Source organism: Carassius auratus, unplaced genomic scaffold, assembly GCF_003368295.1.
Source record: "Carassius auratus strain Wakin unplaced genomic scaffold, ASM336829v1 scaf_tig00025783, whole genome shotgun sequence".
NCBI classification, from domain to species: Eukaryota; Metazoa; Chordata; class Actinopteri; order Cypriniformes; family Cyprinidae; genus Carassius; species Carassius auratus.
Window position 1 is genome coordinate 476,931 of NW_020525457.1, and position 23,788 is coordinate 500,718.

The following is a 23,788-nucleotide window of genomic DNA, read 5'->3' on the forward strand; positions in this document are numbered from 1 at the left end:
TGAAAATGAAATGTGGAGGGAGGAAATTAATAAATACATGAACATAAATACAAAATTAAACACATAAATAAATGAATGAATATGTAAATATTGATACATGTATTCGATGTATTTATGCAGTCATTTATGTATTTAATTATTACATTATGTATTCCACAATTTATTTATATATTCAACATTTAATTATTTAATTTTGAGTAATTTGGCCCTCCATATAAGTACTTATAAAATACTTATAATAATTGTCAAACTTATTCCCATGGATAAAAAACTCATGTTCATATAATGAAAATCACATTGATGCATTTGAAAAACTACAACCAGTTATATAATGTACATCACTTTAAACAAAGTCTAAGTACACACTGTCAACAAAGACCAAAGGAAAAGTATGTTTTCACCTCTGTGTGTGTTAAACTTTGTAATTGCCAGCCCTTTTCATATTATTAAGCTCTTGAGATGAGATGCTTGTTGTCCCTTACAATGTCTGCTAAATGTATAAATGTAAAAGTACATGTTTTTCTAAATGAAGTTGACACAGTATTGCAGTAAGCACAGATATATAAAAACTGCTTTTACTTTGTTATTGTATGTTAACACACTCTTAAAAATAAAGGTGCTTCATGACGCCATAGAAGAACACTTTTGTCTAAATGGTTCCATAAAGAACCTTTAACTAATTCTATTTCACAAAAGATTCTTTGTGGTGAAAAAATGTTCTTCAGATTATAAAAAGGAAAGAAAGAGATGGTTCTCTAAAGAACCTTTGACTGAATGGTTCTTTGTGGAACCAAAAATGGTTCTTTTATGGCATTAATTCAAGAACTTTTTGAAGCACCTTTATTTCTAAGAGTGTAGTTTAAGACTATATTTTTATGTACATGATGTTCTCAAACTATTATTAGGATGAACGGAATGTACTAGACATCACTACAATAAATACATTGTACTCCAGGAGAAAATTAGCCTGACATTTTTAGAAAAATAAATCAATAGAAAATCTTGATACAAAATCTGCTTATCTGTTATTATCATGATGAGGGTTGATTGAACATTTTCATCACTAAAACAAAAAAAAGTTTCCACCAATAACACAAACTCTCCAACTGCAGGAATTAAGATCAGACAAGTTTCACATCTGCTGTTGAAACCGGTCTAGTGGCTCCTAGATTCATGAGTCACAAGACAAAATTACATAAAAAAATATTGAGGGTGGGGTGTGGCAGAGTAAGTGATGAAAGCAACACCTGCGGCACTTTTCACACAATTGTTACCTAAATTACCTTACAAAATACTGTCTGTCCAAACATTTGCGAAAACGTGCTTGAGGTTTAATACAGTGTGTTAGTCGACAATCTACAGACAATGACAGTACAATCTCTGTTTGACAGTGAATGAAGAACATCTGATTCTGAACAGGACATTCATGAGTTTTGGCTTCATGGGCGGTTAATTTTATGAGGTTACTTCAAAAGGATATCATTTTACTTCTTTCAACACTGTCTATTTAAAAGTGCATGTGCAGTTTTATGCAGCAAATCCAGTCAGCCTTATGAATTCAGTTAACGGGTAATCCCACGTAGCCCGACTTTCAGACTGATGACTGAAGGTCTGGAGTCTATGGCAGCTTTCATTGGTCAAGGTCCTCTTATGACTGACACGTCAAACAACCAATCATAGTTCGTTTCATTCAGTGCTAAGTTTTAGGGGGTGAAAATGTCGCCACAATAACAGACCGGTGTGCAAAACTCCTTTTTTCACATACTATCGAAACTCCAGTGTTTTGTTTATCCTGATAAGTGCCGGTTTCTTTCTTTTTTCTTGAAGGGTTTTGGCATCACGGCATCTTTGTTTCTGGACAGAACGTTAAAGAACATGAAATACACATCTCGCGGAAATCCTGTAGAATTCAACCAATCCGATGATGACTTCGAAACCACTTTTGTGTCCTTTATGCATCAGATGTTCAGCCAACGGTCCGTGGACATGATGTCATCATTTTAAATCAGTGTGTTGTTGAGCTGCAATTGGATCAGTCCGATTCGTGAACTAAACGTTTGGTGCAATGTTTGGAAGGTTGATCTAGATAAATGTGTGCAAATGTATAGAGCCCCATTCCTATATTTGCCTGGGGCCCCCAATTCACTAAATCCACCCCTGGTCTGGAGACTGGAGTGATGGAGTCAGAGATGATGAAGATGATGATGAAGATGAAGACCAGGTCTTCAGCTGCTGGTGTCTCACTGATGTTGTGTGTTCTTGAGAACAAGAAGAACTCTGATATGAGAATCCCTCCTCTGTTTTTATGTCAGAATGAAGGTCTGCAGGCCCGTCTGGATCATCTGACACTAGAGATCACAAATATATATCAGATTATCCACATATAAGCCTACATTATTTTGAATTTATAAGTTTATGTTCTTGATCAATAATTCATGTCAGTTAAACAATCACAGATCCGTTTCATTCATCTGTGTCTGCAGAAATTCTGAATGTGAACAAACACTTACACGATGGTCTTTTTCTCTCCATACTGTCACATCTAACAAGTCTCTGTCTGCTTTTCTCTTTTCTCAGTGGTTTCTGATGGCAGTTTTCTGTATGTGTTTTTTCCTTTCTATACTCCATTTCAATCTGTTGAATCACAATTTGAATTACAGTTTAATTACAGTCATCTAAGTCAGGGTTTCCCAATCCCAGTCCTCATGCCCTGCTCTACACATCACGTTTGTTCTATTCCAACATAAGTGCCCTTCGAAGTGGACATCACCGATATTCCGTCATTAATTTCAGTTTGAAACAACTGTTCCTTTCAAAGGGCGTTAAAGTGTGTGAGACGTGTAATGAATAAACCTCAGTCTGAAGGAAAAGTAAATTCACATCTGTAAAGAGAGGAGAAGAAGGTTCAACACTCTTCAGAAAATCTAATACTAATAAGCATACTAATTGCTTGTTAGTATGGTTGAACTGGATCATCAAAGGTTAACAGCAAAGATATTAGCTAATAAAATGTGCTTAAAATAAGTAATTAAATGAGTAGGCAAAAAAAAAAAAAAACATTCAAAGTGTTATCTGTTTAAACTGGTCCTAAATACTTTAAATGTTCTATGTTAAACATTTTAAATTGTTAACACAAAACATGTTACAAAACGAGCAATATAAGTTAAAGTTAAAGGAATACGCTGACTTTTGGGGGCTTTAGCTTATTCACCGTATCCACCACAGTTAGGGTGAACATGCACCACTTTCCTGGTGGTTACAGTGTGTTGCATGCTCCAACCTCCAACCCAACTTGTATGCTTGTTTAGCTTGCATTTACAAATTTAATTTACAATCCATTCTAGGTTGGTCCAATTTAATTTAATTGTCCAGTTAACTAAAACATAATCATTCGTTTTACTTTTTGTGAGTTGGATTTTTTACAGTGTAGAATAGGAGGAATGCAGAATGATCCAGAATGTTTCTAAAACCGCCCTGAATCTCGATTAAGAAAAGGTCTTGAAGAAATAAAGATCCAGAGTGAATCCTGCTGTCCTGATCCTCAGCGGATGAAGAGAGCTCCATCTGCACCGCAAGCTGACACAGGTGTGCTCTTACACAGGTGTGCTCTTACTTTTTATTCTGTGCAACGGTGGGTGGGGCTTTTTTTATGTTTTTTTCTCAATGCATCTGGCAGTGGGCGGTTTCTATAGCATAATCTCAATGAAAATGTTGATGCATGTAATGCGAGTGCACGAATCTCTTCACTCAGAAGCGGATTTGCTTCACAAAACTGGACTTTTAAACAGTCGGTGTTCTCTGAATGGTCTCTCGCTCAGATATTGCATATGCACGCTCAAGATTTGTCCTTTCAGCACTGAAAACCAGAAGAGCTTTTTTTAATTTAGGGGAAGAGTAGACTTATCCCACTAAATGGAAGCAAGCTGATTATAGTCAGCCTTCTCTAGTTATTTATTTTATGATTTAATACTTATTTGAGATATGTACTTATTGTAAATAAGCATTTTTAGTTTATTTTATTTAGTTAATTTGCAGGTCTGCATTACTTGATAGTGTACACTAGATTATGCAATGTTTTTTTGCAAATGTTCTCTTATAAAGATGGAATGCTCTAGACACACCCTTGCTGTGGTTTATGTGTAGTTGTTTTACTGGTTTTACTCTCTGATAAGTGGTGCTTTTGGAACACGGCGTGTAAACAGCAGGCTGTGACTATCCTCCTTGTTTTTCCTTTAAGATTGGGCACCATTTTTTAAACTGAATGTTAACTAACCAGTTCCAGTCTGTATCCAGACCAGATGGTGGTTCGGCACCTAGAGATGACCACAACAGTCAATAGAGGGGCACTACAGACAGATCCCCTGCAAAGACCTGGCGGGACGGCAGTGGCTCAGTGGTTCATGTAGGTTGTTCACAAACCGGAAGGTTGGTGGTTCGATCCCCGGCTCCAAGTGTTGAAGTGTCCTTGAGCAAGACACCTAACCCCAGCTGCTCCCTATGAGCTGGATAAAGTAAACCTTAATCATCAGAAAGATGATTTTCTAAATTTTTAAAGTATTTTTGTAAAGTTATCAGAGTGCAGCATTACTTTAAAGCACATCTTTTCTTCTCTCTTAAAGTGATAGTTCACTCAAAACTCATAATTCTGTCATCATTTACACACCCTCATGTCATTCAAATCTAAGCTCAAAATAAGATTTGGGCTTTGGACGTGACTGGAAAACTGCCTGTTGAGCCCACGAGTACTGAATAGCTTAAAAAGACTTCTTAATTATTCTAATGTAGAATAGGAACTATTGCTCAAACATGCTTTGAGGAGCAGATATTAATGTGCTTCTCCCTCTAGATCACCATACATTTGGCTTCAGATTCAGGGCCTTTTGGTTTCAGTGTGTGCATCTCATGTTTCACAATGCACAGGGAGCACACACCCAGCAATTTACGCTGGAGATGTATATATATATTTTTATAATTTTTTTTTTTTTTGTGTGGTAATAATATATGCTCTGTATTACAATTAATTTAATGAATTTTACTATCATTAAATATATATTTAAAACAATATTATCATGCTTTTACTTATTTTCACAATAAATTTTTTACATTTTGTAATTTAGTGTGTGTGTGTGTTTGTGTGCGTGTGTGTGTGTGTGTGTGTGTGTACATATTCAAATTAATACACCACAAATTACACTGAACTTTCACTTTAAGTATATTTTCATAAAGTGTATTTAGAATTTATATTAAGTATATTTTTTGGTCTCATCTGACAGCTGAAACTGATTAGAATTGTGTGAACTTCATTAAAAGTAATGTATAATCTATGAAATATTGCTGAAACATGCACTGAGATGAAAATGTTGATGTGCTTCTGTCTTCTCTTTATCTTCATGCATTTGTCTTAAGATTTTAGGGACTTTTGGTTTAATGTCAGTTTGTTTTAATGCTTACATTGACACACTGTTTTCCAAATGAATGTTGTTCAGTGCTTTGACGCAATATATTTAGTTTAAAGCGCTATATAAATAAAGGTGATTGATTGATTGATTGATTGATTGACATTCTATTTTCAACAAAGTTCATACTATCAGGAAGAAACATAACCGTTGATCCCTGACAGAGGCTGTGCAACACAAGATTTGACACGTCTCTGCCTGCATAGAAATGTTTTCTCCTGCAAACAACTCACAGATACACCCCACAGCCAAACCCCATATGAGCCCTGCCCAAGGCCACTCACAAAATAGTTGATTCTTCATGTGATTTCTGGATCCGGAAAGGTTTCAACAGCAGATGTGTAACTTGTCTGATCTTAATTCCTGCAGTTGGAGAGTTTGTGTTATTGGTGGAAACTTAAAGATGAAAATGCTTTCTTTTTTCTTTTCTAAAAATCGCATTAAGGTTTATTCTCTCCTGGAGTCTGTATATTTAAACTTCTATCTTAATAAAAAGGTTTGCCTGTTTTAAATGCTCTGATGATCTTTGCTTTTAGCATTGATAGTGTTGGAAGATAAAGTGAATATAACTTTCGTAATCTAAATACTCGTCTTTAATCCTGCGTTTCTCTATCACTTCTTAGAAATATTTGACCTTTAAAGAATAAAAAGTTAAAGGATAATAACAGTCAATGGAGTCAGATAAATAACTGAATTATGAGCGTCATCGTTCAGCTGCTTTCTGTTCTGATTATTACAGCTCCACTAATGAAATACATATCAAATCAGTTGATCGATATTTTACACTCATATAACACATGATCAGAGTCACTTTATGCTTCATAATCATCTTCATATAAGATATACCATCATCATCATCAGACTGTCTCTAATTTGAAGTTTGCAGTGAAGATCTAGTTGCGCTTCTGCCACTCCTTTATCTGGAATGACCCACACACACCCACACACACACACACACACACACACACACACACAGGGTGTGTCATCTAAGGCTTCAAACATAAAAACACCCGGTTGCAAACAGACCTGCAGGGAATATATAACTGTTTGGCCTGGGTGTGGTTCATCACACTCCTTTCCTTGTATAAGCCATTACTCAGATTCACACACATCTCAGGAAAATCTGCCCTAACAGTTCCACCTGACAGAATCCACCTGACAGCCAAAAAAACCCGAATCCAGCGGCCTGGTCGAAGGTTTAATGAGGATTCAGTGAATATATCAGGATTTAGTTAAAATTTTAGTCTAGCTCTGATTTTAATCTGACACCAATTGCACGAGATCATTAAATTTAGGCAATATTTCGAATTAAAAACTGCTCACAGATATCGATTGTTTATTAATTTAGATATTTGAGTATTCTTGAAATTATTCAATTATTCGTTCATTAGGGACCAGATATGGCACAGGAATCACACTCGGCTGATAGTGAACACACGACACAAACTCATCAGTTCCGAACTTACTGCAGGGTGGTTATAATACCTCTAAGTGAGCCACACCCTGCATGCTCATAACAAAAAGTGTATTGTCTCTATAACCACGAGAGCTACATTGTGTTAGTCAGCAACAGTCAGAAATCTGAAGCCCTTAATGGTGTTTCCCAAAGTTCATCCACTGGTGCTGCAGTATGATCTGTCCTGAACACAGATTTGCAGAAATACCACTACACATTATTAATATACTTGAACATTGATTTCAAAAGAGATCAGAATAAACCAAATATTCAAAGAGTCAATACAAGACATCAAAGATAAATCTAGACTTCAGGAAAACACATAGTATGGAGAGTGTTGATGTGGCTTTCTGGCTACAGAATCACAAAGTAGTGTTTTGTCACTTTCCTTATATACTGATATTCAAATCAGTTATACACACATAAAATACCTTTTGTTGGTAAGGTTTGGTGATCAAGGGTCACACCTGGCTGAAGACAAACATATTAAACATATTTTCAATCTTTCTTATAATACTGTGAAATTGAGACCAATTTACCAATCTTGGCAACAGTCTTTGAGGGTGTGGTTGTTGGCCAACTCCTAACTCTCTTAATATGAACAGCCTACTTGATACATTTCGATCTGGGTTTAGATCTGGACACAGTAAAGAGACTGCTCTAGTTAGGATTTTGATTAACCTCCTTGTTTTAGCTGATTCTGGGGCTTGGCACTTTGGTTCTGTTAGATCTTAGTGCTGCTTTCGATATATGTCACAGCATGTTACTGGAAAGATTACATACAGTAAATGGATTGGTCTGTCTGGAACTGTGTTGAACTGGTTTAATTATTTCCATTCAGATCACTCCCAATTTGTTTACCTGGGTTCTAATAGATCTAAGACTTTGCCTTTGTGTCAGGGTGTCCCTCAGGGGTCGGTCTTGGGTCCGGTTTAATTTAGTGTTTATATGCTGCCTCTTGTGCAGTGTATCAAATTAATCCAAGAGGGAAATGTATATAAATAATTACAATGAATGAAAATTATTTATAGCAATTTTATCAATATCATTTATATCAAATCTAAGCAAAGTTATTTTCATGGCCACAGAAAATAACTTCATTATAGTACTAATGAATTAGAGCATGTGACAAGATCAGAAATCATTAAAAGGACATTGATTTACAAGCAATGACAGAACCATAGACTCGTGTTATTTGTGCACAAACGTTTTATCACCTAAACACTAAAACTAACTAATCTAAAAAAAAACATGCATACAATCACTCATACATGGGGGAAAGCAAATGAGACTGAACAAATGAAAAAGGGAATGAAGCTATTAAAATGAGTAAATTAACCACCTGAGTGAACACATAAACCTCTGTTTCATTAAGTTAAATGTACGGTACTTGCATTGCCTTGGCAGTTGAATGAGCGCCCGGATGCAATCTCAGATGAAAGTCTTGAGGGTTTGAAGGTTTGGTGGGGCTGGAAGTGATGTGTTGCATATGTATTAAAAATAACGTAAACTTGAATTTACACATTCATTAGATGTCACTATACATTATTAGTTTATACAGTCAGAGCTCAGATATGTGTTTCCATAATATCTGTGATTCAGTATTTCAGCACATGATGTAAAGTATGATTATGAAATATATGTCTGTTTCAGATGCAACAGTAGAGACAACGCCGTGGAAGAAACACGGTCTGGGTTCAAATGGATATAAATAATATAGTCCGTGACAATGTGCACCAGGTGTGTGTGAGTGTGTGCGGAGTGAACCAGGTGTGTAGAGTGAAGGTGAAAGAGTCCGGGAGATGGGAAAGTGGTGCCCTCTGGTGGTTTTTATTCTGTCTTCAGATGTTTGAGAGTTTAGCCTGACTGGGTGAAAACGCTGCGTTTTTAACCCTTTAACTGCCCTACCAAGAAAAAGGGATTTAAAAAAAATGTTTGCATTTCTTGTTTGCTTATGTTGCTAGTTACCACACTCAATGTATTTTTTTTTTTCAACACATCCCATCATTTTTTGTTAATATCAACCTCTAACAAATGGTTGATATGTCACTTAATGGTAAAAATACCAGAATTCATACACATACTATAAATATCAGAAATTATGAACTATAATACTGATTTATAAAAAAACTAATCAAATTCAAAAATTTAAAAAATAAAACATTAAAATTGCAAAAGATAGTAATATGATGTCATTCAAGCTTTTGTGATTCAAGAAACACGTTGTCAAGTGTGATAGTGCAACAGGATTTTATTTATTTATTTTTGTAGATAAATGAACATTTCTTTGTAAACCAGAGATGTTGTGCAGTGTAAGGAGTATCCTCTGGCTCCTTCAAGGAAACAGTTTTTAGAGCGTGTTTGCCTTTTCTTCTCTTCTAACATGGAAGCTTAGGAGACGATGTGTTAGTTGAGGGAGAATCATATTAATCCAGGAACTCAGAAGAACTGTCACCAGCTACCTCGGCTCGGACGAGGTGATAATCCAGATCCTTCTGTGCCAGTGGATCTCAAACCCCTGCACTAAACGTTTTGTATGTCTCCCTGTATCTGCACCACTTCAGGTCTTGCAGTCTCCACTGATGAGCTGATGAGTTGAATCAGGTGTGATAGATGAGGGGGGCATACAATGTGCAGGGCTGGGGGTACTCCAAGACAGGTTTGAGAACTTTATTGGGTCATCAACATAACTGAGATGAGCATCAGGGTCCTTAGGTTTTCTGGTAATAAAATAACAAGAGCTGTGTCATATAACTGTAGCCTGCAGAATTAATGGCAGAACATCTGTGGAGCATAACAAACTGCAGGAATCACAAAATGAGCAGCAAAGAGGACGAGAGTCAATCTACTGATCCGGGAGAGATGCAGAGCAAGAGTCGAGTCAGACGGAGCAGCTTTAACGAAGAAAGACCCAACTGTGAGTGTTTCTGATCTATATCATAAAGCAGCACGTGTGTTTCATCAGCAGCTCAGTTTTGTTTGCTCGGTTAAGTCTATCTGAAATTCAGGGGACACCGGTCGATCAGCCATCGATTTACATCGACCGAAATCCTCTGATCAGTGATCAAGTCTAAACTTGAACAGAACTGGAAGAGAAGGAAGAGATCAAACGATTCCGTGATTACTTTGTCGTGTGTGCTCTCAGTCTTTCAGACCAGCACTATTCTCATATTCCAGACTGAACAGCTTTCATAAAGACAGACCAAACTGTGTTTATGATCTTTACAATAAAACACTGGGTCACACTTTATATTAAGTGTCCCGAATAACTGTGTACTTACATAGTAACTAGAAGAGTACTTAGAATGTAACAACATAGTATCTACAGCTCTAATGTTATCTACACACATGTAAAAACCCACTGAATGGTATGTCTAAGTAAAAATGTGTTGTTAAGACATCGTGACCAGTATCTGCCTCTTGATCGGTGCACCACTAAAACTGATCCTGAACATTAACATTTATCCACTATATGTGATCTGCATGAAATAATATAAGATGTTTGTGTTTTAAGTTCTAGTTTCTGATTCAGACAGACCTGCTGAGATCCATTCTGATGATTCAAACAGAGATCCTCACAGACCAGGTGAAATAAATACAGTAGTGAATAGAGTTCAAACTGTGTAGAACTGATGTAGAAATCTGTTATTTTGACAGTTCTGCTGGAGTCTCTTTTTTGAAAGCAGCAAACTGAAAAATGTTCTTAAGAACTGTATAATAATAGTAAAAATACAATACTAATAGTAATGTCTTGATTTCTCCATTTTCAGAAGAGAAATCATCAAATGTGTATTTCAGCTTACACAGTTCTCACGTCAAATGTTGGACTTCAGATGTGGTGTAGTTTCTGGATGCTCACAGAAGGTGGTGGTAATGTGCAATAGTTTGTGTGATCTGCCAAAAAAAAAAAAAAAAAATTAAAATAATGAAGAAGAAAGAAGTTGTTGATGAAGAAGAAAGAAATGAAGATGATGATGACTTTTCAAATTGTAATGATTTCTGAAGCTATATGTGTGTGTGTGTGTGTGTGTGTGTGTGTGTGTGTGTGTGTGTATGCGTGTGTGTGTGTGTCATGGATATGTTCAGTTTAGTTCAGTTCCTTACATGTCTGTTATGATTTCTCATTAGTTGCCATGGTTGAAGATTATTTAATCCCTGTCAGCTGTTCCTGTTTACTTCACTCTTTTACCTTGCATGTATTTATACTCCATATTCTGTTGTGTCCTTTGTCGGTTATTATTTAGGGTTATGTGTTGTACTATCCCTGTATTCTCAGTAAAGTCTTCTTTGAAGTATGAATCCATGTCTGTAGTCTTCATTCCTCTACAACCGTGACAAAATACATCTTTGCACACTTTAGAAGAACTGTTTTTTTCACCTTGGGAAATAAGTCAGGCTGTGTATTTTTGTCCTCTGTCGCTTGTCAAAAAAAAAATCATGGATAGACATCAATACACACTGTTTTTCAGCTCTAAAAAGACATTGCAGACTACCTGTACAAGGTAACAGTTAAAAAACAGAGTCACCTTGAGCAAGTTCAGACAAGCTCATTGCAGACATGGGCAGACCCAAGAAAACATGCTGCTGCAGGAAGAAAGGCCAAGAAGAGGCACACTGCCATCAAAACTAAATCCAGACAGATCTGCACTTCCTCACAGAATGCACAAAACACTCACAAATAAAGAATAATAACCTAGAACACTGTCTAAGACTTGATGGCTGCTCTGTCAATTCTTCATCATCAGTTAGGAACCTAGGTGTGCTATTTGATCGCAATCTTTCCTTAGAAAGCCACATTTCTACCATTTGTTTCTAAATTACGGCCTATGCTCTCAATGTCAAATGCAGAAATGTTAATCCATGCATTTATGACTTCAAGGTTAGACTATTGTAATGCTTTATTGGGTGGTTGTTCTGCACGCTTAGTAAACAAACTACAGCTAGTCCAAAATGCAGCAGCAAGAGTTCTTACTAGAACCAGGAAGTATGACCATATTAGCCCGGTCCTGTCCACACTGCACTGGCTCCCTATCAAACATCGTATAGATTTTAAAATATTGCTTATTACTTATAAAGCCCTGAATGGTTTAGCACCTCAGTATTTGAATGAGCTCCTTTTACATTATACTCCTCTACGTCCGCTACGTTCTCAAAACTCAGGCAATTTGATAATACCTAGAATATCAAAATCAACTGCGGGCGGCAGATCCTTTTCCTATTTGGCGCCTAAACTCTGGAATAACCTACCTAACATTGTTCGGGAGGCAGACACACTCTTGCAGTTTAAATCTAGATTAAAGACCCATCTCTTTAACCTGGCTCACACATAACATACTAATATGCTTTTAATATCCAAATCCGTTAAAGGATTTTCAGGCTGCATTAATTAGGTAAACCAGAACCGGAAACACTTCCCATAACACCCGATGTACTTGCTACATCATTAGAAGAATGGCATCTACGCTAATATTAGTCTGTTTCTCTCTTATTCTTTTCCTAATGAATGTTGTTCAGTTGCTTTGACGCAGTATATTTTGTATAAAGCGCTATATAAATAAAGGTGACTGGACTTTATAAGAAGTAGTTAACACTCTCTTATTGCGCAAGCTCACCGCAAATCAAGCCTTGCTCATTTATTTAAAATATATATATTTTTAAATACATATTATACAGACATTTTTAGGCCTACTGGTATTTTATTATTTCTATTGGATTAAATGTATTATACTTTCTATAAAACATTTGCAATGTATGTGTTTTTGTCCCTGTTTTGGCCTGAGTTTATTGCATTTACTAGTTTTTTTTCCAGCAGGGGTCTCTAGCTTCGAGCACTTCGAACTGTCAATCATTTTACGAAACAATACATATTTCATTCTGTACATCATGTGCTGAAATACTGAATCACGGATATCATGGAAACATATCTGATCGCTAACTGTGCAAACTAATAATGTAGAAGGACATCTAAAGACACAAGGTTCAGTGTGTCTTACAGTAATGTGTGACTGTCTGCTGGAGATCATCAGCATCATATCTTCATATCAAATATTCAGTTAGTTAAATCGAGTCTATTAGTGCAGTCAATTTATAGAGGAACTTACATTTTACATAAATGCGTTTATCATATCACAAGGAATGTTAAATTGGAAGCAAACATTGGAAGAAAGTTGAAAAGTGTTTTTTCCCCTTTTTTGAAGTCATCATTAGCATACAATGGAACATTGATTGATTGCTAAAGTTAACTAATTTTACTAACAGAACTACCAATCTCTGTGTAAAAATAGCAATGACCCCTTTTTACAAAATAGAGGATCACTCAATAAATGTTCATCCACGACTTTCAATATGTTGACTTTCATTTCACTGTACATCTTTATCTTACTTACAAAATATATTGACAAAATCTAAAATCTGAGCAGGGGATGTTTCAGAGAAGTTGTTGATTTGACAGAATGATCCTATAAAGATCTTATTTCCATTCATTATTTCTGTTCAACAGCCAAAACAGAGAGATACAATTAAACAACATGAACTTGATACTTCATAACTTCACTTGCATGAAATAGAATTGAAGACACTAGAAATAAAATAAGCATCAGTAATAGAGTTTTATATTTGTTGTATTACACTGAAGATTGAGACAGGTGCAGTTATCATCTTTGTCCACTAGATGGAACTGATTTTTCATTGCAAACTTTTTTTCAAGTAGTTTTCTGTTTGAATGAGCCATGGATGGTGAAATCCAAAACATGTGCATTTTCTATTCTTATAAACACAGAAATATTTTTCATTAGTTTTCAATTTACTGCTGTGCCAAGATGAAAGTTTGTTTGGAGAAAGGCTTTAGGTTTGATTTGGACATCACTGCTAAATGCCAAACTCAACTTTATTGACTCTAAATTTTAGATTTTGCAATGAAAACATGGCAGAAAATCTGTGGAGCGTCAAAAACTGCAGGATTCAGAAAATGAGCAGCACAAAGGATGAGAGAGAACCTACTGAGGAGGAAGAGAAACCGAGCAAGAGTCGAGTCAGACGGAGAAGTGCTGATGGAGACAGACCAAACTGTGAGTGTTTATGATTGGTATGATACAACACTGATACTTATATTTATTTCATCCTCAATTCAGTTTCATCTTCTGTTATCTGAAAACATTAACTTCATCCTGAACTTCAGTGTGCATCCATTGTACACAAACTGTATGAAGATAATCAGATGTTTGTGATTGGGATTTCTATCCACCTTTTTCTTGTCGTAAAAATGGGTGAAGGAAAAAGGTGGATAGTTTGTCATTATTCAGACAGACCTGCAGAGATTCATTCTGATGATTCACAGAGAGAGGTGAAATATTAATAACATAAATAAATAACATAAATAACTGGTTAAAACTGGTGTAGAAATACAGTGATGTAATTACAATCCTGAGAGAATGTTTTCTCTTTTTAGAGAAATCTAATCACACTTAAGAACTGTAAGCGTTTGGGCTTAAACTTAATCAAATGTTTCACTGAGTGTTTAATAAAAATTATTTAATTTTATAGAACATCTGTAAGAATACAAAACTAATAGTAATATCTTCATCTCTTCACTTTCAGATAATATAAACCACCAGACTTTTATTTTGAAGAAAGCAGCATGAAAGCCCTTAAAGCTTTTCTTTTGTTGGCTGCAGCTTTTTAAATGTTTGTGGAAAAACAGAGCATGATGTGCATCACAGACTGACTGAGAGACAGGACTCTTATTCTGACAAGGACAAGATTGTCCATGAAACACACAAAACCAATGGCAAAATATTCCATCTGGTGTGCTTTATCTTTCTATTCAGTTATTAGCTCAGAGAAGGTGAGACTTTATTCACCAAAAAATGAAGATGAAGAAGAAAAAGATGATGAGGAAAATTGCTGGAGAATTTGGATTGTATTTTTGGATTAGCTGGACCAAGATACATTCTTGTCAACTATTGAGAATAACAATATTTGTTTTTAGATCATATTTTTGATTATTATTTTCATATATTTCGATTTATTATCTTTACTGTATAGGCTATACATATTTGCACACTTTTGAAGAACCACTTTTTTTCTCCTTAATAATTTTGTGTGTGTGTGTGTGTGTGTGTGTGTGTGTGTGTCTGACCACTTCACCCTAATCTGTTTTCAGATGCATTATAAAATTCTCAAACTGAAAAACATCAAATATGGAGTGTCACTTAAGTTTTTTTTTCACTGTTAATTATATAATGACTTTCACTTCCAAAAAAACTGTAATTATATTAATTGTAATTACAGTTATTCACTGTATATAGTATGAAAACTTACTATATAATATTTATCAACTGAAGTTAGTTTTGTAGTTAGTTTTTATTAGAATTCAGATTAGAATCATAAAATCTGGAAACCTTTTCACCAGCCAGAGAGTGCATGATTAAAGTTATAATGTGTTGATATTGTAGTCCGCTTTTGAACATAAACTGCTTAAACTCGTTTTAAAAGTTTAGTCATCTAATTTGTTAAGACTGATAATAACTTTTTAAAGTCAGTTACAAAAAGGCAGACTGGACCAATTTGTATTTGAATTTTAAGACTAATTAACTCTTGTTGGCCAAACTAGTTCTCAAGACAGTAGTGGCTATATTTTTAAAACTGGCACCGGTTTAAATATATATATATATATATATATATATATATATATATATATATATATATATATATATATATATATATATATATATATATATATATATATATATATATTGTGCATTAAAACTATGTTTTCAGTACATATTATGGCTATTGTCACAGTATACTGTATGATGATTTTTAAAATTAAAATAAATAGAAATTTGTAAAGAGTAATAGGCCTCCTGTTTTTGATTAAAATCACTCGTCTGTTTATTGGTGAATTATTGTAAGGACAATTATTATAATGACTACATTGATATATTTAATTAACATTTCTTCTAAAAGTGTGACCTGATGTTCTGAGTTGTAATACAGATGATCTCCAGTAGAGAGCGACACTTGACTGTCTGTCCCTCAATCACGTGGTCACCAGCTCCTGCTGCGTCTTACAGCTAAACTTACAAACTTACAGATTTCAAGTAATATGTATCCACTTTATTTGTTGTGTTTAATAAGGTAACAAGGTTCCTTATAGATCACTGAAGAGGGACTGGTCTGCTGTCTGGACATTTTGGTCTAAATACTTCCATAAAGAACCTTTAATCTAGACCCAAGCGAAACTTAAATGAAGGATGCTCACACCTAACTAATAATATATTTCTTTATAATAATAAAGAAAGCCAGAAATGTGATCTTCTGTGATTAGTTATATACCCCTGTCTTGTATACTGTGGTAGGTATTTTTTTCTTTCTCTTTAATTTTTTGATTATTTGTTTTACATTGTAACTGCTTTTTCCCTTTGTGTATGTAATGTTCTTGATATAAAAAAAAAAAACAGATGAACACAGCAGCTGTGTGTGTGGCCATCACCTGATCACACAGCTTCACTCTGATGTGCTCGGAGTGATATTCTTGAGAAGAAAGGCTCTTTCTGTCTGAGTCACTGCATGTTGTCGTCTGAGTCAGATCAGTCTCTGCTCATCAACAATCACTGATGGGTTCTGCTGTCAAATACTGACCCGAGCATCTTTACTGTTTGTTTCACCACTAACACATGAAATCTGTCAAAGAAATCAGTCTTTAGTAACATGATTTTCTTCTTCACTTGAGGATAACAGATTATCTTTTTTTTTCTTCAGTGGTGACATGAAACAAACCACTAAGCTATAAGGTTCCCTTGCTTTCATAGATATGAATTTATTAATAAACCAGAGATCTGCTGTGAAGATCTGAGAGATTCTACAGATGCTTTGTTTCTATTTCACTATTATTTCTCCATTTATCATATATTTGAGCATCTTTGTTCACTAGAACTTTTACATTAGGTCAATAGTGTTACTTTAACAGTAAATGCTAAAAATGTCTTAATTATCATGCATGACCTTTTCATTTTACTGTATAAACTCGTCTGATATCAATCCCAGTTTTCATGCTCAGTATCTTGTATATGTTTATGTTTGTGTCTGTGAAGCAGTTTGAAGCTGATTCTCTAACACTGCTCCTGTAATATGATTTAGACTCATCAGATGTGTGTGATCAGAGTCTCTTTATGCTCCATGAGTGACATCATGATCCACATTCAGCTTCAGATCACATCTCTTCTCACACTGGAACCTGAAACTAAACACTTTTGATTCTGAAAATATAGTTCAATTGAAAACACTACTGACACACATTTAATTATTCATTCCTTAATTTCTGTTTAATACATGTGACATTGTTTCAAGTTAATTCAGTGAATGTCGTTCAGTTCTCAGCTGTAATGTAGAGTTGTGTGTTGAAGCAGTAGATCTATAGTGTAAAGAACAGGATTGAGTGATTCTTGTGTTTCTGTTAAAGTCATTGATGAGCTGCTGATGTGAATCAGGTGTGTTTCATCACACACACATTTACACACTCTTCATTTCACCTTTTAGACTGTGTTACGAGCCTCTTAAGATGGTCTAGGGGTAAAAGGAGTAACATTCAAATTTGTGGCAAATCTGTATGATGGAGGCAGCAAGAGACACACCAACCAAAGTGATTTATTATACAAAGTGAAAATAAACCATTTAACTACAAAATACATTTACAAGAATATAAACTGTTAAAGAGACAACCAATATGTACAAATATTTACAACTCAACAAACAAAAAAACAATAAACCCAAGAGAAAGAGGACACTAGTGATGAAAGAAAAAGAAACACACACACACCTCTAACCTAACTAAAGAAAAGAAAGAAAGCAAATCTTCAAAGAGAGAGGGAGAGAGAGAGAGAGAGAGAGAGAGAGAGAGAGAGAGAGAGAGAGAGAGAGAGAGAGAGAGAGAGAATCTCACAGGAACATTTATGGATGGATCAACTGAGATTTGAAATTCTCAGATATCAGATATTCTCTAAGCAGGTGCCATGATTTCTTAGATTATGAGACACCAACTGCCAACGAAAGTGATTATACAAAGTGAAAATAAACCATTTACCTACAAAATATTTTACAAGAATATAAACCATTAAAGAGACAACCAATATCTACAAATATTTACAACTCCGAAAAAAAAAACCACACACACAATCCATCTTCCTCTTGGGTAAAGAGCAAACATCATAGAGCGTAAGCTCAGCAAAGCTCAAAGAGCAACGCCAACCGAGTCACAAAGTGACAAAAACAAAATAGCAAATCAAGAAGAGGTAAGGATCAAAAGAAAATTTCAGAACAATAATACAAAGAAATTTTGCATAAACAGAAAACAACAACAAAGCAAGTCAATTAGGAAATGCCTTATTTACTTCCTTATTTGTCCTTTTATCTGCCGGTGGACCTTAACTGGCACTGGATAGGTTGGTGTCACAATGATTAACAATGACTGACAGCTTCCAGAACCAATCAGCAGTCAAGGGAGGCAGTCTAACAGAATGACAGGTAAAAAGGAGAGAGAGAGAACACAGGCAATCTCACAAGAACATTTATGGATGCATTAACTGATATTTGAAATTCTCAGATATCAGATATTGTATGAGAAGGTGCTGTCCATGAATTTATGCAAATTCTTAGATTATGGAGATTTGCTTGATACCAAACATCATCAGCAGCAGACGGATGAATCCAGAAAGAGTCTCTAAGAGTCTCTAAGAACAGAAATAATTTTCTTCATTTGCTGTAAATCAGAGATTTTTCCTTTCCTTTCATTCAACAGAGTCACTGATGGAAGGGAATGAGAGTCCAGTCGGGACACAGATCATTAGTCTGTGTGTGATCAGATGAGTCTGTAAACACTGAAAGAGTCCAGGAGCTGAACTGAGTGAAGATGATGAAGATGATGATGATGATGATGTTGATGCTCAGTCTTCAGCTGCTGGTGTGTTGTGTTCTTGAGATCATCTGAAATAATCTTTTCAGGCCCGTCTGAATCATCTGAGACTAGAAGTCACAAATATTTGTCAGATTATCCTCATTTTGGATTGATCAGTGCTTTGTGTTCTCAGTCAACAATACATTAATCTGACTGAATTTGTCACTTTATGACAGGAGTGTTGTATGTCTCATTTAACAAGTCTCCGTCTGCTTTTCTCTTGAGATCCAGTTGTTTGTGTCTCATTTCTGTCCTTCATTTTTCTCTCTGTCCAGCTGTTTTCTGCATCATTTAGTTTCTACACTCCATTTATATCTGTTAAATCAAACAGAGTTTAATTAAAGTCGAGGTACAGTAAGTTCAGAAAACCTCAGTGCGATTAGATTTGCAGTAAAACTTGAACAAATACTTCTAATTATTCTAAATGAATGTGTGATATTTTCTCTTTTACCTTCATCTGATCCTCTCTGATTGATCAGAACGACTCTTCACTGCTCCGTCTGGATCTGTGACGGTGTTAATGGAGGACAGGAGACAAATGCGAGTACAAGTAAGTTTATCGGTAGTATGATGATGGTGGAAGGCCGGAGAATGACGCAGGAACCACGGTGGCAGCACAGACTGGTGAGTTGTGACGTTGGGTGCGCTGAACGACGATGACTGTGGTGATAATCCAATGGCGGTGAGTGTATTCCAAGCGTGAAGACAGGATCCGACAGAACGGCGACAAGGCAAGGCAGGAACAACACGAACACGACATCAAACACCAGGATCTACAAACAACGATCAGACAAACAGGAAACGAAAGACAGGGCGTTATATAGTCTGTGGGAACGAGCCGCACCTGCCGCTGATCAGACGATCAGCGGCCACACCCACATGAAACAATCAACATGACGTAACATGACTACAGCTGGAGACGGTGCATTCACGAACCGTGACAGGATCACCAGAGACTGTAAATGAAGAAAACAGATCATCATCATAATGTAGAAACAGCAGCTGGACTGATGCTACAGATTCAGATCATGTGCACAGAACATGCACAAACAAATAATATTTATATAAGTGAAGTGACATACAGCCAATTGACCAATACTCAGAATTCGTGCTCTGCATTTAACCCATCCAAAGTGCACACACACAGCAGTGAATACACACACACACACACTGTGAACACACACCCGTAGCAATGGGCAGCCATTTATGCACACTAGAAGAGACACGGTTATGCAACACTACAGAATCAAACCACAAATAACAGACTATAAGAAGCAAATGAGCGGGCTTTCTCTGGAAGTATGCTGCTGCTTATAACAAAATGGAAAAATAAATGACCTAATTATAAATATTAAACCTTTTTAACATGATTAAAATCAGTGGTTAAAATCCCATTTCCACAGGAGTTGCCCCTGGGACGTTAGACGGCTGTCTGTGACAGTACCCCTTACGGCCAAAGGCCTGAGCTACATACCCAACTTACTTGTTAGGGCCTCGGCCCAGGGGTAGAGCTGAAGGCTTGGAATCAAGAAGATTCCTTTAATCGGAGAGGGTAAAGAACCTAGCATTTTATACTAGGTCTTGCCAGTCACACAGGGGCTACCGCTTACTCTTGCATAAGCTTGCTGAAGGAGCTGTCTCAACAGATCCCTAGTAGCAACACTCTGTATAGGTATCCGAGGATACATAGGTATACATATACTTAATCTCACATGAGAGGAGAACTCAGAAAGAGAGTAGCACACTCATAGGCGACACTTCTTGGTAAAGGGGAGTGCTGCTAAACTACCCGAGAACTGCCCATGTTGAGGGAAGCGATGCTTAAAGTTTATAAATAAATACACACTGGCTTAGTGGAGCCCAAAGAACCAAGGTCTAACCCTCTCAAGAAAGGGAATGAAGCTGAGCGCGTAACCCATACTATACAGGATTTCAGAAAGTGTGCAGAGTCTTGCGTGCACACTTACCATTTACAAGGATTTTAGAAAGTGCGCAAAGTGTTCAACATGCACACTGACCACCATGTGGTTTTCAGAAAGTACACATATCTTAGCGTGTGTACTTAAAGGTTCCTAAGCATCGCAGAGGTGCTGAACCGCATGGGAGAGGAAAGAAATTAACAAGCCTATGGCGATGGGAGCATCACCTGAGGCAACATATACAAGAAGACTTAAGTAACTGCCACCTCCACTTCCCGCTTGATGCATCAGCAACAACCAAGCAGCCAGGAAGCCCTTCAGGGGGACCTGCCCGGACATCCATGAAATTCCTTGAAGTGCCATGACGGGCCTGATGATCAAGAAAGCCCCCACAGAAACTGATACTGGAAACATGAAGCCGGAATCAGGGCTATCATACCCGCTCGACATGATGCAGATGAGTGTTTAGTAAGCACTGTAACTGAGCACTGCAAAGAAACTCACAGAAGATTTTTACACACATAACCACCAGCAATTTGATAGATATATAAGTATATACAGAATGGATCATACTGACCCACCCTGGTTCCTGCGCTGGAGCCCCGCTCAAGGGGCAACTCCCTTTAGTCCGGACCATCAGTAAGTTGTTACTATGAACATAGAACCAACTGAAACATCATAGGTCCAGCATAGTGGGGGAGGAGCATGAGTCGTGACTCTAGCCTTCTGTGCCCATCTCTGATCCTCAGATCGAGACGGACCAGGACCCCTATGTTGTTCAGTCTCAGACCTGGACCTTTGTGAAGCGAAGGGTCTGAAAGCAGCTGAGCACACCTTCGCCTCCCTGAACTTCTTGATTACCATCTCAACGGAGATACCAAAAAGTTCAGCAGGCGAAACCTGAGAATCGAGAAGAGAGCTTTTTCTTTCTTCCCGATGTCTGCCAGGTTCACCCACAGATGTCACTCCGTTACTACCATTTGCTTTTTCATTGAAAAATGCTCACAATGCACACAGATTGCCTCCTCAAAGACATATGTCATTGAGTGTCAAATAATCCCAATCCATATGCAAACATTGTCTAAATGCTTGCTTGTAGTCACAATGATAGACAGAGAAAGAACGCTCTCGTCAGTTCTTTCAGATGCCCTCTTCAAACAGAACAGTCAGTGAAGACGAAGAAGAGAATGATGTTTTCTCCTGGCACCTATTTATCCATAGTCGCACTGGTAGTCAGAACCTGTCGTCGGCCAACTCGTTGGTGTTTTTTCAATGTAAGCTTCAGACACAGGTCACGATGAGGTGTTCCCCATAGCGACCACTAGAGGACGCAGTTCGAAGTTCCCTTGAAAGGTAACAAGAATTTTGCTTAACATCTCTTATTTTGTTTACATTTGTTTACGCATGTGGGTGATGTTGAAACGCCTCTTTCATTTGATTGGTCAAACAGCCATGTCTTCTGTATGGTATTAATTCATATGCTGATAGTGAGGGCTGTTTATTACTTTTATATGTTATAACATTAATTATGATTTTAAAATAGGCCCTACCTGTTTTTCTAGATGCTATTGATAAACACTGGTTAAAATTAAACTATAAAAAGAGAGCAGGAAATGGACCGGAGTGGGACTTCGTCCTGTTACTAAAGTTTTAAAGAAACAAAAAAAATATATTTTTGAGCTCACCAAAAACACAACCTATACATAATGGTGCCTCCCCCACCCCCTAATATTTACACATTTTAAATAGTAAATAAATAAATATATATAAAAACATTTGTTTAAGCATTTTATTGCAAATAAGCACAAGTCAAACTTTGAAACCGAACAGGACCACAGGGAGATGTCAAAAGACCACTTAACCTACTGCCTCGCTTTGATTGCATATGCTACCATTTAGAAACACTAAACCATGACCCTTACTGTAAAACATGCTTCTTTAGCCAGCAGAGCCTGACAAGGCTTTCTTCCGTGTACATCAATTAATACTCAATATTACCTACGTAAACTGCTTTAAACTGCTGCATATTTCCTGTGCTATTCGGTACTGTTCTGCGCTTTACAGTAGTTGCATTTTTCTTCTTTAACTAGGGTAACTACTCTTGTTCACACAATTATTCACAAAATTTTAATCACAAATAAGACTGATGAAAAAGAACGGGTTGAATGTTGAACACGCGTTACCATATAACTATAAACTATGATAAAAATTTATCTAAAAAAGTCAATATTTTACGTTTCAGGCAGCATTTTGTGTGTAGATCCATTTTGATCATTTCATTTTCTATTTAGAATGTAATAACAAGAAACGGAAAATTGCTCGTTTTTTTTGTTTTTCCATTTAGTTTCACAAGTCGGTTTATGGCTTCAATATTTAATTTGCCCTTGTGGGAGGCACTGAAATGCTTTCATATGATTGGTCGAATCGCTCTGCCTTCGGTACGGCCTTTTCATTCTTTCAGGCAGAATAAAAGTCAATACGAGTGTGGCACTGTAATGTCTGAAACCACCGCTCACTGTTAATTAGCATAATATCTCAAAAATCAGATGTTGCTGGGCACATAATTCGTGCTGCTGCGACTTGCAAGTGACCCCTTTAGATTATTTCTAGGTTATAGTATAATTTCTAGGTTATATGTTATAACTGCTTTATGAAAACTTGTAGCTTTGATATTTTTATGATCTTACAGTGCCACTCTTATGACATTTATAAGGTTCCTATTATTGCTTTAGGAGTCTTCTACAATAGGTTTACATGCATGCAATGTCTTTCCTGTTTACCTCACATTATGCCATGGAGGCTTTCTTTATTTTCTTTTATTTATTTGATTCCTCACTGTTTGCTAAACATTTTCTTTTCTTGTAAAATGTGACATCAAGGTCACAAATTCGAAGTGAAAGCATCCAAAGTCCGGCTTATAACACAGCAAATGTACAACCCAATATCCTGGGTTGAATGTTGAACACTCTTTGACATATAACTATAAACTAAGAAAAAAGTTTAT